The following is a 15,186-nucleotide window of genomic DNA, read 5'->3' on the forward strand; positions in this document are numbered from 1 at the left end:
ATCACTCACGCTTCGGAATGTGTATGGCTCTTGGGATGTCACTTCCTAAATCTTATCATAGACTGCTCTCTCATTTTAGCTACCCTTATTTTTATAGTTTTAAATATGCTTCCTTTTTAAAATTTCATTACTTTCATATTGATTTTAAGTATGGAGAGATGCAAAGAAGAAAACAAGAATGAACCATAATCTTCCCCTTTCTAACACTGTTGACGTTTTTTTGTAAAAGTAATACCCATGTAAAGGTTAGAAAATTCAAACTATGGAAAGGTACCAAATGAAAAGCAAAATTCTTTCCCAACCATCCCTAGTCTCTTTCCCCAAGTTAACTATAAAATATTACATATGGTATTGTCCATAAAAAAAAAGAAAGCAACATATACCAGCATATATATGTATATCTATATTACAGAGCATAATCCTTTATCCTAAACCCTTGAGGCCAGAAGTATGCTGGAATTCAAAATTTTTAAGATTTTAACATGGTGAGATAGTGCTTGTGACATTTAGCATGTCACTCCCACAGTGGGGTTTGGGAGAGCAAAGACAGATTAGACATGTTCAATATTAATCAAACACATTAAAATTTGTCACACTATTTTGAGATAAATGAAGGTTACAAATAGCCACATGTCAGTTAATATCAGGTTTTTCCCCAAACGAATTTGTGCCAAGTTTGTGGGAAAAAAAAGTGTTCTGTTTTCAGAGGTTTTAGGCTTAAGGAAGAGCAGATAAGGGATTGTCTTTGTATTCATATTCTCTCTCTCTCTCTCTCTCTCTCTCTCTCTCTCTCTCTCTCACACACACACACACACACACACACACACACACAGGGTACTATATACATACTGTTCTGCTCTTGCTTCCCTTTCTCCTGAATAACTTATATTAGGGAATTTTTAACGTCAGCCGATACAGATCTAACTTTTCTTTTCGCTATCCCCCAATATTCCAATGTATGGTTGCATTTATATTTACTTATCAAGTCCCCTACTGGTTGACATTTTGGTAATATCCAGGTTTTGGGTTTTGGTTTTGATTAGTTTTGTGTGGGTATTTCGGGTTTATTTATTTTAATTTTTTTTGCTATTACAAAGTTGCAGGGAAAATCCTTCTTTATACTTTTTGGTGAACTTTTGCATTCTATCTGCTGTAGGGGATATCCTTACCAATAGAATTTGGTAAACTCTTATGTGTTTGGATCTTGTCTTTTTAGATAAGTTGCAAGCTCCAAAGAACAGAGTTTGTCTCTTTAAGTTCTTTGTTATCCACTTCACAGCTTTGACATATAGTGCTAGTAAATGTTTGTTAAATGAGTAAAAATAATAAAGATAATGAAAAAAATAAGATAATGAAAACCCTTATGAAGGTCCTCATATAGATCTTAAAAATCAGACAAAAATACGTAGCAAGAGCTTAAAAATAGCATAACCATTCGACCCTGTAGTGCACCTCCTGGTTATATTTTTCCTAAGGAAAGAATTTTAAATGTATATATTTATGAATAAAAATATCAGTTGGAATAGTATTCATGATAGCAAAACCTTTGAGAATGTCTAAATGCTCAACCCTGCTGGTTTGCAAAATGCTTGTTTGCAAAATGATATAGAGAAAATTTTAAGATCAAGTGGGGAAAAAAAGCAAGGTAGAAATTATATATATAATTCTCAATTATCTAGAGGTGTTTTAAAGGCACTGTAATAAAACTGGACTAAAGCATGAACAGTGGCTGCATCTAGGCGGAGGAATAATCAGGAATGTTTCTCATCTGTTTTATAACACTTTTCTGTACCATGCTTGTTATATTTCTACAGTGAGCTTGTATTGTTTTGATAATTAGAACCAAGATTTTTTTTTTAAGTTAGCTAGAAGGAAAGTATCTTAGTGTATTTGGGCTGCTATAACAAAATACCATAGACTGGGTAGCTTTTAAACAACAGAAATGTATTTCTCACAGTTCTGGGGGCTGGGTAGTACAAGATTAAGGGGCTGGCAGATTCAGTGTCTGGTGAGGGTCTACTTTCAAGTTCAATAGACAGTGCCTTCTCTCTGTGTCTTCCTCTACATGGTGGAAGGGATGAGGCCACTTTTATAAGGCACTAATCCTATTCATGAATGCTCCACCCTCATGACCTTATCACTTCCCAAGGGCTTCACTTCCTAATACCATCACATTGGGGGGTTAGGATTTCAACATATGAATTTTGGGGACACACACACATTCACTCTAAATCAGGAAGGATTCTCATTTTCATCTCCACACGGAAGTGAGGGGACATCTTTTGGTACTTGCTCATATTTTCCTCCACCTGGTACCCTAGTGAATTCTCACAGGGTCGCTAGGATGCATTGCTAGCCATAAGGTATGTTCTGTCATGTACCCATTTTATAAACTCCAGCCCAGGTTGAATCATGCCTTCCTCAGAAAGTCTTCTTCTCCCCATCCCTGGCTCCACACATACATACCCTTTTTGGGCTCATTCTTGTTCAAATTAGTTAGGTTGACTACTTAATCATTTTAACAGCTTTTCATTCTTGGTATGTTTTTCATAAGAGTTGGCTGGTCTCTCTCTCTTTCTCTCTCTCTCACTCTCACTCTCTCGGATGTTGGCTCACTTGAAGTTCCCTAAGATCTGGGGAAGAGTCATGCCATTTATCAGAAGGAGGAAAGCATAAGAAGTCAACAAGAGAGTCTGCTTGATTTGGGTCGTTGTCTGGCACCACCTTTCTTCTGCCTGATTGGTTTCAGATGGATATCTTTTTCTGGGTTCTTTATTCTTGCCTTACCTTTGGGACTTCATAGAGAGCGGAGGCTGTTTATAAGGCCAGGTCTGAGTAGTATCCCACCTCTATCCATCCAAAATTATGTTCCCAAGCCATACTTGCCTTTCTTATAGCCATGACCATATTTTCCCAGCTGATATGCATGATTACATGTTCTAACTGGGGAAAGGAGGCCTCTTATCTACATGCCACCTACCATGTGAAACACATTGATTCTTGGGACTTCCCTGGTGGTCCAGTGGTTGACTCTGCGCTTCCACTCCAGGGGGCACCGGTTTGATCCCTGGTCGGGAAACTAATATCCCACGTGCCACCCCATGGCCAAAAAAAAAAAAAAAGATATCTGCCACAGATGCTGCAGGGTTTGGGGGTGAGGACTGGAAATGAAAATGAGGAGAGAAGTCTAGAATGTCCCTCTGCTGCCTTATCTATGTGACTTCTCTTGTGGCCTTACACACTGGTGACCACTCTATTCTTGGAGCTCTCCACACTTTCTCCTCCACCTCTGGCCTGTTTTACTATTTCTTTCTGTGGCTCCTCTTGTGCTCTCATCCATTAGCTCTCTCCCAGTAACCCGGGGTTCTCTCTCCTGTTGCCACTCTTTCAGGCACCTGGGTAGATAAAGGGGTCACTGAATTTACTCTTGGCTCTGTTGTTCTCACAGCATCCTTCAGATTCTACCCAGAGAGGGATAGGTTCTAGAAGGATTTGGAAGGCCTACTTAAGCCTCTGACCTAAGCTATGTACTCCAACCCAACTTTCCTAGAGAACCATGTATTGAATTTTCAGTTTTTCTATTAAAGTGATGTTTTGTCCTCCGTTTGGCTACTGTTCTTTGCAAATCTTTCCCTTGGGAATCTCATGAGGGGAAAGGGCTGATTGGCAGCAAAGAATTTCAACATTTCCATGTACTACAGACAAATATGCAAGCAAAATTTCACCCCAATTCCCAACAGAAAGCTTTTCTCTTGGTTCTCTTTTTTCCTCTCAGTCTGTTCTATCCCAGGCTCCATTACTAACCCTTCTTCTTGTGTCAACCCTTTACATGCTGCTGTGACCCCTGATTCTTTCTTTGTTCCTTTTCTCTTCACACTGTACACACTCTTCTTGGTGAATCAAAAAATCTTTATCTCTAGTCTAGATTTCTCTCCTGAGCTTCAGACCCATATATTCATCTGCCTGCTTACCATCTTAGCTTGGCTAGCCCAAAGGCACCTCAAATCAACAGGTCCCAAAATAAATCAATTATCCCTACTCCCTCCCTTCAAACCTTCTCTCCCTATGTACTCTTACTGCATGGCGCCTCTATTCCCCAAGACACCCAGGTCAGAAACCTGGGAGTCATCTTAGATTCCTCCCACTATACCTCCCTCACCACATTCAATCACTCACTCTGTCCTATGAATGTCACTTCCTAATTATCTCTGAAATCCACCCCTCCTCTCCATTCTTATTTCTACTATTTGCCCTGGTTTAGGCACTCATTATTACTCATCAGAAAAGAAAAAAAGCAACTATGGGAACAATCTGCTTCAAGTCTACCCCTTTCAATCCATCCACCAGACTGCCAGAGTGATTTTTCTAAATTGCAGAGCAGGTTGTGTCCCTTTCCTGCTTTAAAACCTATAACTCTGCAGAAAGTCAAGTCTAAATCCCTGTGTGTGGCATGTAAGACTCCATATGATGTGACTTCTGCTTTGCACACTCTTCTTCAAATACATCCTGCCCTAGATGTCTTGAGCACCTTGCATTGCTCAACTCCAAACACATCAAGCTATTTCTGACCTTCGTGCCTTTGCCTAGAATGCCCTTCCCCATACTACCCTCCCCACAACAAATCTTGTAGCACAGCTTGTCAGAGCTTTGCTAGGTGACAAGCTAGCTAACATCTGATAGACATTCATACTGAGATGGCTGGTGGCTACTTCTTGTCAAAAAATAATACTAGTAATAGACAGTACTTATATAGTGCTTACCATGTGACAGGCATTCTTCTAAGTGTTTTCTTATGTTAACACAGGTAATCTTCATGACGGCTCTATGAGATAGGTACTACAATAATCCTCATGTTCTAGATGAAAATACTATGGGTCTAAATCACAGTCACAACAGCTCGTGGTTGGTAGAGATTCAAACTCAGTCATTCTGGCTCCAGAGTGTGTTTATAAGGCCAGGTCTGAGTAGTATCCCACCTCTATCTCTTGGTGTCACATTTCCATAATTCTGTCACTACTTTGGGGAAGGCAGTATGGGCTCTTCAGCCAGAACTTGTTTCAAATCGAAGCTCTGCCACTTACTAGCCATTTGACCTTGAACAAGTGAATTAATCTCTCTGATTCTCAGCTTCCTCTCTGTAAAATAAAGATAGCTATTGTAAACGTTAAATGAGATAAGCAATATTTGCGAATGTGTAGAACAGAACTTGATACATATTAAGTCTTTAATAAATACTACCATTGTTGATTGTTATAGTGAATAAAAACAATGACTCTAATGGTGATTTCAGATATCAAAGGGAAGGGAATATAGAAAACTGGTTAAGAAAAGGACTGACTTCTAGCTCTGCCTCTTGATAACTGAGTGATCTTAGGCAAATTATGTAATCTTTCTGTGTCTCAGTTTCTTCATCTATTAAATGGGATAATAATAGTATCTATTTCTTAAAATTATTTTGAGGATGAAATGAGTCAATAGATGTAAAACTTTTAGAACAGTGCCTACATAACTGTTGGGGTATGATAACAAATATATTCCCTTGAGGCCCTTGCCTCTTCTGCCCATGTGTACTGACCGCCCTATATGCATCTTTGCTTTGGTAACATTTGTGCCAGATGGCTACTGGTTTTTTAAAAATCACTAGTGTCCTTCATAGAGAATGGACTTGAGGACACGGGGAGGGGGAAGGGTAAGCTGGGACGAAGTGAGAGAGTGGCATGGACCTATATACACTACCAAATATAAAATAGATAGCTAGTGGGAAGCAGCCGCATAGCACAGGGAGACCAGCTCGGTGCTTTGTGACCACCTAGAGGGGTGGGAGGGGAGTGGGAGGGAGATGCAAGAGGGAGGGGATATGGGGATATATGTATACATATAGCTGATTCACTTTGTTATACAGCAGCAACTAACACAGCAATGTAAAGCAATTATAAAGATGTTAAAACATCCAATGAAGATGTTAAAAAATCATTAGTGTCCTTAAAGGCAGAGAATTGACTTTTTCAGTATATCCCCAAAGCCAGCATAGTCTCTGGAGCATGGTCTGATGAGTCAATGAATAAATGAATGAATGGGTCTGAAGAAAAACATGAATAAATAAACAAACAGAAGAATGAGAAATTGGGTTGAAGTTCTGGGGCTGATATAATATCAGCAGGTTGGACCAATCTTTCTGACCAAACAGTAGAATGGAAAATTCCTTCCTGCCCACTCTGGGGACTTAATAAATATTTAATAAATGGCACTTAAATAGCAATATGCAAATGGCATATTCCATTTCATTTAGCTCAATGTGCTGCCTCATAGTCCTTCATCTGAAAGAAAACATGACAGATCATTCATTTTGCCTTACATATAAAGCATCAGAACGAAAAAGCTTCCTTTTTTCTAATCATGGCAGCCTGAGGGTCTGCAACTGATCTAGCTAAGGAAAGCTGAGGTTGGCTTTTGTGGGTATGTCCACCTGTTAATTTTGGAGGCCCTCTAAGGCAAGGGTTTTCAATCCTGACTGTGCATCAGAGTAACTTGGGAGTTTATTAAATATGCAGATACCCAGGTCCTCTAACAGAACTACTCAATCATATCCTCTGGGAACACAGGTCCAGGGACTTGCATTTTTAAAAATCTGCCCTTACTCTAAAGCAGGGCCTTAAGGGTAGTCAAGATTGACCAGTAGCTGTCACTGAATCCTTCGTAGGCTCTATCACCTACCTGTCCTGTTGTCTTAACCTTTACATACTTACTTGGAATACTGTCTACAGCAAGTAGCTCTGACCATATCCCAGAGGCATCCATAGCTCAGGTCACATGGACCATGAGAGAGAACAAGGGCCCTGTCATACATAGCATCTGGAAACCAAATGTTTTCCTGGGCAGCTTGGTAGAGCAAGCTTGGTGAAGCCTGTGCAGGAAGCAGTCCCCAAGCCTGTGGTTTTTTATTCCATCTTGATGCATTGACTGCTAAAGTGATATAGTCTGAAGGAGCCACTGTTCCTTTGGGTGCCTGGAAATAAATAGATCTGTTAAATGGAGCACAGAATCAGAAGCAGCAATTTTGTTTTCTTTAAAAAATGAAAGAAAAAGAAAAAGTTTAATTTGTAAATCGACTTCAATTTTTAATATTTCTAGTTCTAAAGAAACAAGGCGGCGGGGGGGGGGGGGGGAGCACAGCAAAAGGAGGTGCAGAAATAATCCCATCTGCTACAGAAGGCCTCCACAGAACTTGACCACTAAAAAAAGAAACAGACTGTTCCTTGCTTCAACAACTCAGCCTCTCATAGTTCAATCGAGACAATTGTACCACAAAAGGATTCAAGGATTTGCTCAGAAATGTGGCTTTAGTTTAAAACACAAACGACCCCCCGCTGGAAAACAGTTGTGATGCTCCTTGTCTGGGAAGGCAGGCACCACTCATTCACACACCACACACCACTGCTTCCCATGTTTAGGGGCCTCAGATCAGGGTGGAGTTTCCTCTTGATTTGTAGCCCTTTCCTCCATGGCCGCTGTGTGCACGTCTGCATGTGCCTGAAGTGTGCTGGCAAGTATCTTAGTCAGCACGGACTACCAAATACCATAACAAATACCATAGACTGGGTGGCTTCAACAGCAGACATTTATTTCCTCACAGTTCTGGAGCTTGGGGAGTCCAAGAGCGAGGTTCAGCAAGGTTTAGTTTCTGGTGAGAGCTCTCTTCCTAGCTTGCGGACAGCCTCCTTCTCACTGTGTGCTCACATGGCCTCTCCTCAGTGTTCGCCCATGGGAAGAGACATTTCTCTCTCTTCCTCTTTTTGTAAAGCCACAAATTTTATCAGATTAGAATCCCATTCTTATGACCTCATTCAACTTGAATTGCTTCCTAAAAGTCCTATCGTCAAATATCGGGGGTTAGGGTTTTTGTTTTTGTTTTTTTTTTTTCCAGTACGCGGGCCTCTCACTGTTGTGGCCTCTCACGTTGCGGAGCACAGGCTCCAGATGCACAGGCTCAGCGGCCATGGCTCACGGGCCCAGCCGCTCCGCGGCATGTGGGATCTTCCCAGACCAGGGCACGAACCCATGTCCCCTGCATCGGCAGGCGGACTCAACCACTGCGCCACCAGGGAAGCCCGGGGTTAGGGTTTTAACATATGAATTTGCGGATGGCGGGGGACACAATTCAGTCCATAGCAAGAAGGCAGTGTAGGAAAACTGCAAAGAGACACCTAGACTGGCCTGCAGTCACCTTCTGGAAAGGCTCATCCGGGAAAGAAAAGCACATATCAGATGAGGGAAGGAGCCCAAACTCAACTGACACCGAGCCAGTCAGTCTGCACTCCCCAGCTCCCACACTCCCCCGCCCACACCTGTCGCCATCCCCGACGGCCAGATGTGTACACACTGCCAAGGCAAGGCGTATGGCTTTAACCCCCATTTCAACAGGGACCCCGGCCAGAGCATTTATACTCTCTAAGGCTCAATTATTCTCCCTCTAAGGAGAAGGGGAAGCTGGATATATTGGGTACCAATTACCAGCACGATAAGTGAGAAAAATGAATACTAACTAGGTTTCACAAGAGCAGAGACATGAAAGCCTTGCATAATGATAATCATAATTGCATTTGTAGAGTGTGGTTTACTTCGACTAAGTACATTCTGGTACATTACCTATTTGATCAAAGTAAGTCAGGAGTTATTAGTCCCATTTGACAGATGAGGAAACAAGTACAAATGACCTATGACAGTGCCCAAGTTCATAGACCAAGTTAGTGTTGAAACCAATACTGCACTCTTAAAGAATGTAAGCAGTCGTTGATAAATTAACAGGGCCACACTGACCCCCTGGGCACCAGAAGTGCTGTTATGAGGACAGCACCACACAATTTAGCACTGAATTTCTTTCCTATTCTTTCATATACATTTATTTGGTCTCCTTGAATTGTGAGTTTCTCAAAATCAGAGACCTAGGTTTGTATATTATCGAATTGCCCATGAGGCTTAGCATAGGGCTGGGCCAAGAGAATGAAATCATTGAAAATACTTAACTGTTGGTATAGCACTTTACAGTTTGCAAAGCGCTCTCATATATACTATTTTATTTCGTCTTTATGACAACCTCCAGAATATCACTTTAGGAAAAGTCATTTTGTCTTCTCATTCTCATGATGCTTATTTTAATGCATTCATTTTATGAAACATTCACTGAGAACTTACCGTTATTTTTATCATGAATAACTAACACTGATTGAGCACTTACTGTGTAACAGGCGTTGAACCAGGCACTGGGCCTAATGCTGAGAATACAAAAATAAATCATGTGTCCCCACCCTGAAGGAGTCTCCTGAATAAATAAGTAATGCCGTTTGATGAATGCCTGGTAGTGATCATTTGGCTTCTGAACTGTACTGCTCTAGTGATGAGGATCTAATTTTCTTCTAAGTAGCTTATTTTATTTTCCAGATAGTTCTGGTACAAAGCTCTTCCTTACCTTGTATCTCCTTTGCTTCCACCCTTTTGCTCTTAGACCTAGTCCTGTGGCCACACAATATAAATTTTCCTTTTCACTTGACAAACTTCCAAATATTTGAAGGCAACTGGTATCATCAGCCACCCCATCCTAAGCTTCCCTGTCTCTGGCTCTGCCTGCCCTGGCTCTCCGACAGCTGGGCCCACTGATTTACCCCCAAGGACTCAGCCCTTCCTCAGTTTCCAGAGCGACAGACACTTGAGGTCAGAAGCACTCAAGTGGCCAGCCTGAGCTTCCTCCATTCCAAATTCCAATCACTGAGGCTCTGCACTAGGGCACTCTCCTTGTTCTTTTAGTTTCTGAATCCCAGCTTCTTCCCCACCTGTGCCCTAGTTTGTAAAGCAAGAGATGAACCTGCAGCTTGAGCGCTTTAATTAAAGGGGAGGAGGAACTGATAAGGGAAAGCAGAGGGGATTCCGTGGGTGGACCAAAGTGCTTGAGGAGATAAGGATGAAGTCCAGAGCAAAGGTGGAGATGATGGGATTGATCTTGATCGGGAAGAAGGACGCCTTATCCACAGAGACTGAAGGAAAATGGTGAGCTGAGCAGAGCTGTCGATAAGTTTGCTGTTGGAGAGGGCTGGGAGTTGAAATTGTTCCTGAGGCTGATTTTGACCTGGTTAACACCAACATGGTGACATCACCTGTTAAAGCTGAAGTGCTTTCTGAGTGAGCAGGGATAGTCCTTTACCTTTTCTTCCAGATTCAGTGAGATATAATTGACATACAGCACTGTGTAAGTTTAAGGCATACAACGTAATGATTTCACTTACATACATCATGAAACGATTACCGCAATAGGTTTAGTGAACATCCATCTTTTCATATAGATACAACATTAAAGAAATAGAAAAAATTGTTTTCCTTGTGATGAGAACTCTTTGGATTTCCTCTCCTAACAACCTTCATCTATAGCACACAGCAGTGTTCATTATCTTTATCATGTTGCACAATACATCCCTATACCTATTGTTATATATTTTTAATAATAACCTTGGGTTCCCAAATGAAAACTCTGCTTTCACACTGAAGTGGGAGTTGAGGCTGTCTGTGAGGGAGGGAGGCAGGCGTGTAATTGCAGGCTTCAGGGAGAAGAGTGCTATGTGTGGAATACTTCCTGAGGGGAACAGGAAACTGGCCGAGGGCAAAATCAGAAGTTCTCAGCTGGAATTCGAGCCTCTGGCTGTGTAGTGGCACCAATTTCATTATCCTTCCTCAGCAACCACAACAGCTCAGATACAGGAATGGAGAATGCAGTTTAATTCATTCATTCATTTATCAAAAAATAATTTAGTGAGCACCTACTTTATATCAGGCAGTATTCTAGGCTCTGAGGATATAATAATGAACAAAAATAGGGTCATTTACAGTATCAATATGTCTGCATAGGTCAGCATTTTCCCTTTCACTTCCTGAAAATTATGCAAGAACAACAAGGAGAATGGAAAAAAACTCTCCAAGCTCCACTTATCTACCAAGACAGATATAATCTCCAGACTCCAAACTGCAGCTGCCGAGAAAGTATTTGAGATAGGGGAGGAATGGGAAGAAGGCATGGGAAGTAAGAAGCACTGAGAGTGTAGAGAGAACACCGAAGATCTTAGGAAGCTTCAACAAAAGTATACTTCCTGAAGGTGACCGGTACATCCTGAGGTATGAAAGCTAATTCCCTAGTTGCCAACAACAGGTCCAAGGACTAGGATGAGTACAGCAGGGGCAGATATCCTCCTAGACTAGGTTTAACTCAGAGAAGCTGACAAATGAGACTAGAGAAAGAACCTCACAGAGGAGCCATATTTGCTGTAAGAGATCTTTGCCTGCAGGAGATAGAGCTTTGGGGTAGTGAAACATGGAAGGCTACTCTGGCCCATTTTCCATCCCTGGAATGTCCTGCAAATAGCTGAGACAGGATAATCCAAGTCATTCAAGGATGGATAATAAAAAGGGAACTGACATAGTATTGATAAAAGTATATTATCTGGGCTTCCCTGGTGGCACAGTGGTTAAGAATCCGCCTGCCAATGCAGGGGACATGGGTTCAAGCCCTGGTCTGGGAAGATCCCACATGCCGCGGAGCAACTAAGCCTGTGCGTCACAACTACTGAGCCCGCGTGACACAACTACTGAAACCTGCATGCCTAGAGACCATGCTCCACAACAAGAGAAGCCACCACATTGAGAAGGCCACGCACCGCAATGAAGAGTATCCCCCACTTGACTCAACTGAAGCCTGCGTGCAGCAATGAAGACCCAATGCAGTCAAAAATAAATAAATAAATAAATTTATTTTTTTTTAAAGTATATTATCTTTTAAAAGGTGGAAATGTGCAACAAAAACAAAACACCATAAACAATTTTGCCACTGAGTAGATGAAAATTGTTTCCAAAAATTCCTCCATATATTTAAAAAACAATGAGGTAACCAACTCTCTGAATGAAGAACACAAAACAGATGAACAAATTCTGGAAGAGATAGTGATATAACAGAAGGTGAAACTATCAGAACTCAAGGGAAGTGATCAGATTCTGGGTATATTTTGAAGATGGAACTGATGGGATTTACTGATGGCTTGGATGTGGGATATGAATTCCAATGCCCTAAGAGAGTTCCTAGCAATGGGTTCACATGGTAGTGTGTTTCTATAATATTTACAAACATAGGAGAGCTTAACCTTTTGGTTAAAATTGGTTAAGACTGCTCTGATTGTCAATTTTATGTGCCAACTTGGCTGTGGTGGCCAGTTGTTTGGTCAAACACCAGTCTAGATGTTGCTATGAAGATATTTTTTAAGATGTTATTAACACTGAAATCAGTAGACTGTGTAAAGCAGATTACCCTTCATTATATGGGTAGTTCCCACCAATCAGTTGAAGGTCTTAAGAGCAAAGACTGAAGTTTCCCAGAGTAAAAGCAGCTCTGCCTCAATATTTCAAGCCTGATAACTTCTCAGTCTTTCTCTTTCTCTTTCTCTCTCTCTCTGTCTCCCTCCCTCCCTCTCTCCCCTCCCTTATATTTTGCTTTTTTGGAGAACCCTGACTCGTATAACTGCTATCTCATTCCACTCTCATTTCCCTCCCTTACACTTTCTCTCATGTTTGAGATTCAGCAAAGGGGAAGTTCAGTGGAAGATATATTTAGTTTGTGTTCAGTGACATATTTATGTGGTTTGCAGTCAGTCCTGTGTATAGATAAATCATTGCTAAACCATCCTGGTAAAGGAATGACTTCCAGAAATACCTCCACCGCTCACTCTGCTGACTTATCCAGCACGGTAATACAAAGGTGCAAAGCCAGAGGTCTTACCACTGTATGAATGCATCTTACGGTCCTTGGCACAGAAAGTGTGTGGGTACTGAAATAAGGTTTGAAATGTATTCAGAAGCTAATCTGAGGAAAATTTCTTCAATCCCCTGGTGTGCAAAATGGTATGCAGAGTATTCAGTTCTCACTAATTCCTGAAAACAGAGGAAGTTTTCTTCTGTCAGAAATGTACTCAATAATACCATGTATACAACTATGCACAGTACTTTTATTTATTCTGCGATGGGAGTTGCATAAAATATAATTTATCAGAATTCTTCTGTGTATAGAGCACAAACCTGAATCAGTTCTACAAGTATCAGTTCTACTTCAAGTGTGTGAAGTTGCATGCTTCAGCTTTCCAACTATCAATAATAACAATACATTTTGATCAACTATGCTAGTGGAAAGAGTAAATTATCTTCCTATTCTCTAGATAGGAAACGATATTACAAAACCACTGTTATATGAAGAAGCCAACAAAAATATAAAGCCAAGAGTGTAGGAAAAAAGTATTATAGAGGTGTGTTGGGCAGTTAATTCATAAAAAAAAAAATACCGCGTTGGTTTTCCTTTTTATTGTTATGTATATGGTATTTGTCAGCTTTTAAAGTTTTGTAGTTAGTTGTGATTTCTCATTCTAAATAAGTACTTTAATATCTGGTTGTGTATTTATAATTAAAAAAAATTCTCTTTCATAAAGAGGGCCTCCAAGCTGTCTAAGTTTCACAATTCACAAGATGTGGATTAGCCCCTGGGTGTGAGAGAAAGAAAAGAGTTTTAAAAGATACATTTGTTTTTGCTTTTTGGATCTTTTAACTTTGCTTGTTGGGAAGAATACATATGTTACATTTTTTGTCACAGAACTAGTTTTTAACACGTAGCAGTTTACAAAAATTTTATTTCCCTTTCCCCTTTTCCTAGCTCTAGTTAGTTCCATGGGTATCATGGTGGCTCAGCAAATGCCATCCTTCTCTTGGCCATCTACTGCAACATGACACACACCTTGATTACTTCCCCTTTTACCCTCTTCTGTTTGTGTGACTCAGCCCCCTACAACTGGATAAATGTGAATTACCATAGACTCATGGCTTGAAAGAAATGTAAACTATCCTTCCTTCCCTCTGTTTTGATCTTCTCAGATTTTTCTGGGAAATTTATTTTTGTGGATGTGTCTTCTTTGGAAAATGACATGTATAGTAGGAGAATGAAGTAGGTATAGCCAAGATGGGGGAATAAAATGTCAAGTGTGGGCAGAACCAGTGGGAAAAAAAATTGAAGTTTGATTAATAGATTTTAGGCCTGTAGAATATTTTCAATATATTTAGAATTTAAAGTCTTTTATCTGTGCCACATAGCCAATTTTGGATACATGTGAAAGAATTTATAACCTGGGAGGTAGTATTTAGTCTTACGGAATCAAGGAACAGAAGAAGCAAAAGGAACATTAGAGATCGTAATCCAGTGACTTCATATTATAGAACAGTCATTGGAGCTAAATGAGCTAACCAAGATCATAAATATGTTGGTGGTTGTCTCAAGGACTATAAACCATGTAAACCAATAACAAAAGCAACCAACAAGTCTTGTTTGATCAGAGCAGTGAATCCAACCACTTAAGAGTTATATCTGGGGAGAATAGGCAGCTATTTCACCATAGATACTAAGGGTGAATGAAGAAAATAAAATGGCTGCCTACTGAAGTAAGGGTGTGTGTGATAGCTAATGTTCAAACTGGACTTTGAGGAACTGAAGAGGGGAAGGGAAGTAAGATAAATGCCAGGAAATCTCCAGCCAATGTTTCTCAAAGTTCTGTAGTCTCAGGACAAACTACATCAAAGTCTCCTGGGAAGCTTGTTAAATTGCAAATTCCTGGGTCTTATGCTAGAACTACAGGGTAAGTTCTCTGGGGGAAAAGCCAGGGAGTGTGCATTGAATAAATGCCTGCCTGAGGTGATTCTGATACAGATTGTTTGGAGAGGACTTCAAGAAGTACTCTTCTAGATTAGTGTCAGAGAAAATAAGGATGCCATAGCAGTAGTGTCCTATAAGCATAAGAAAAAGAAGGCACTCAGAATAAAGCACGATAATCATTCTACTGGAATAAGAGTCCAAGATATCTGCGTTTTAGTTTCACAACCATCAACTGTAAAATTTGGGGTTAGTTGTTTAACTCTTACGGTCTCATTTTATTCACTTTGCAATGGAAGCTTTTGAAAGATTTTAAGCAGGGGAGTGATATGAATTATATTTGTTGCTGAAAAACTATAAATATTTGTGCTAAACAGATAAGAGAGTAGAACAAGAGCAGGCATGGCAGATCAGTTAATGTGCTATTGAAATAGTCTAGGGAAAGATAATGATAGCTTAAAAAATGTTGC

The sequence above is a fragment of the Lipotes vexillifer genome, unplaced genomic scaffold (assembly GCF_000442215.2).
Source record: "Lipotes vexillifer unplaced genomic scaffold, Lipotes_vexillifer_v1.1 scaffold298, whole genome shotgun sequence".
NCBI classification, from domain to species: domain Eukaryota; kingdom Metazoa; phylum Chordata; class Mammalia; order Artiodactyla; family Lipotidae; genus Lipotes; species Lipotes vexillifer.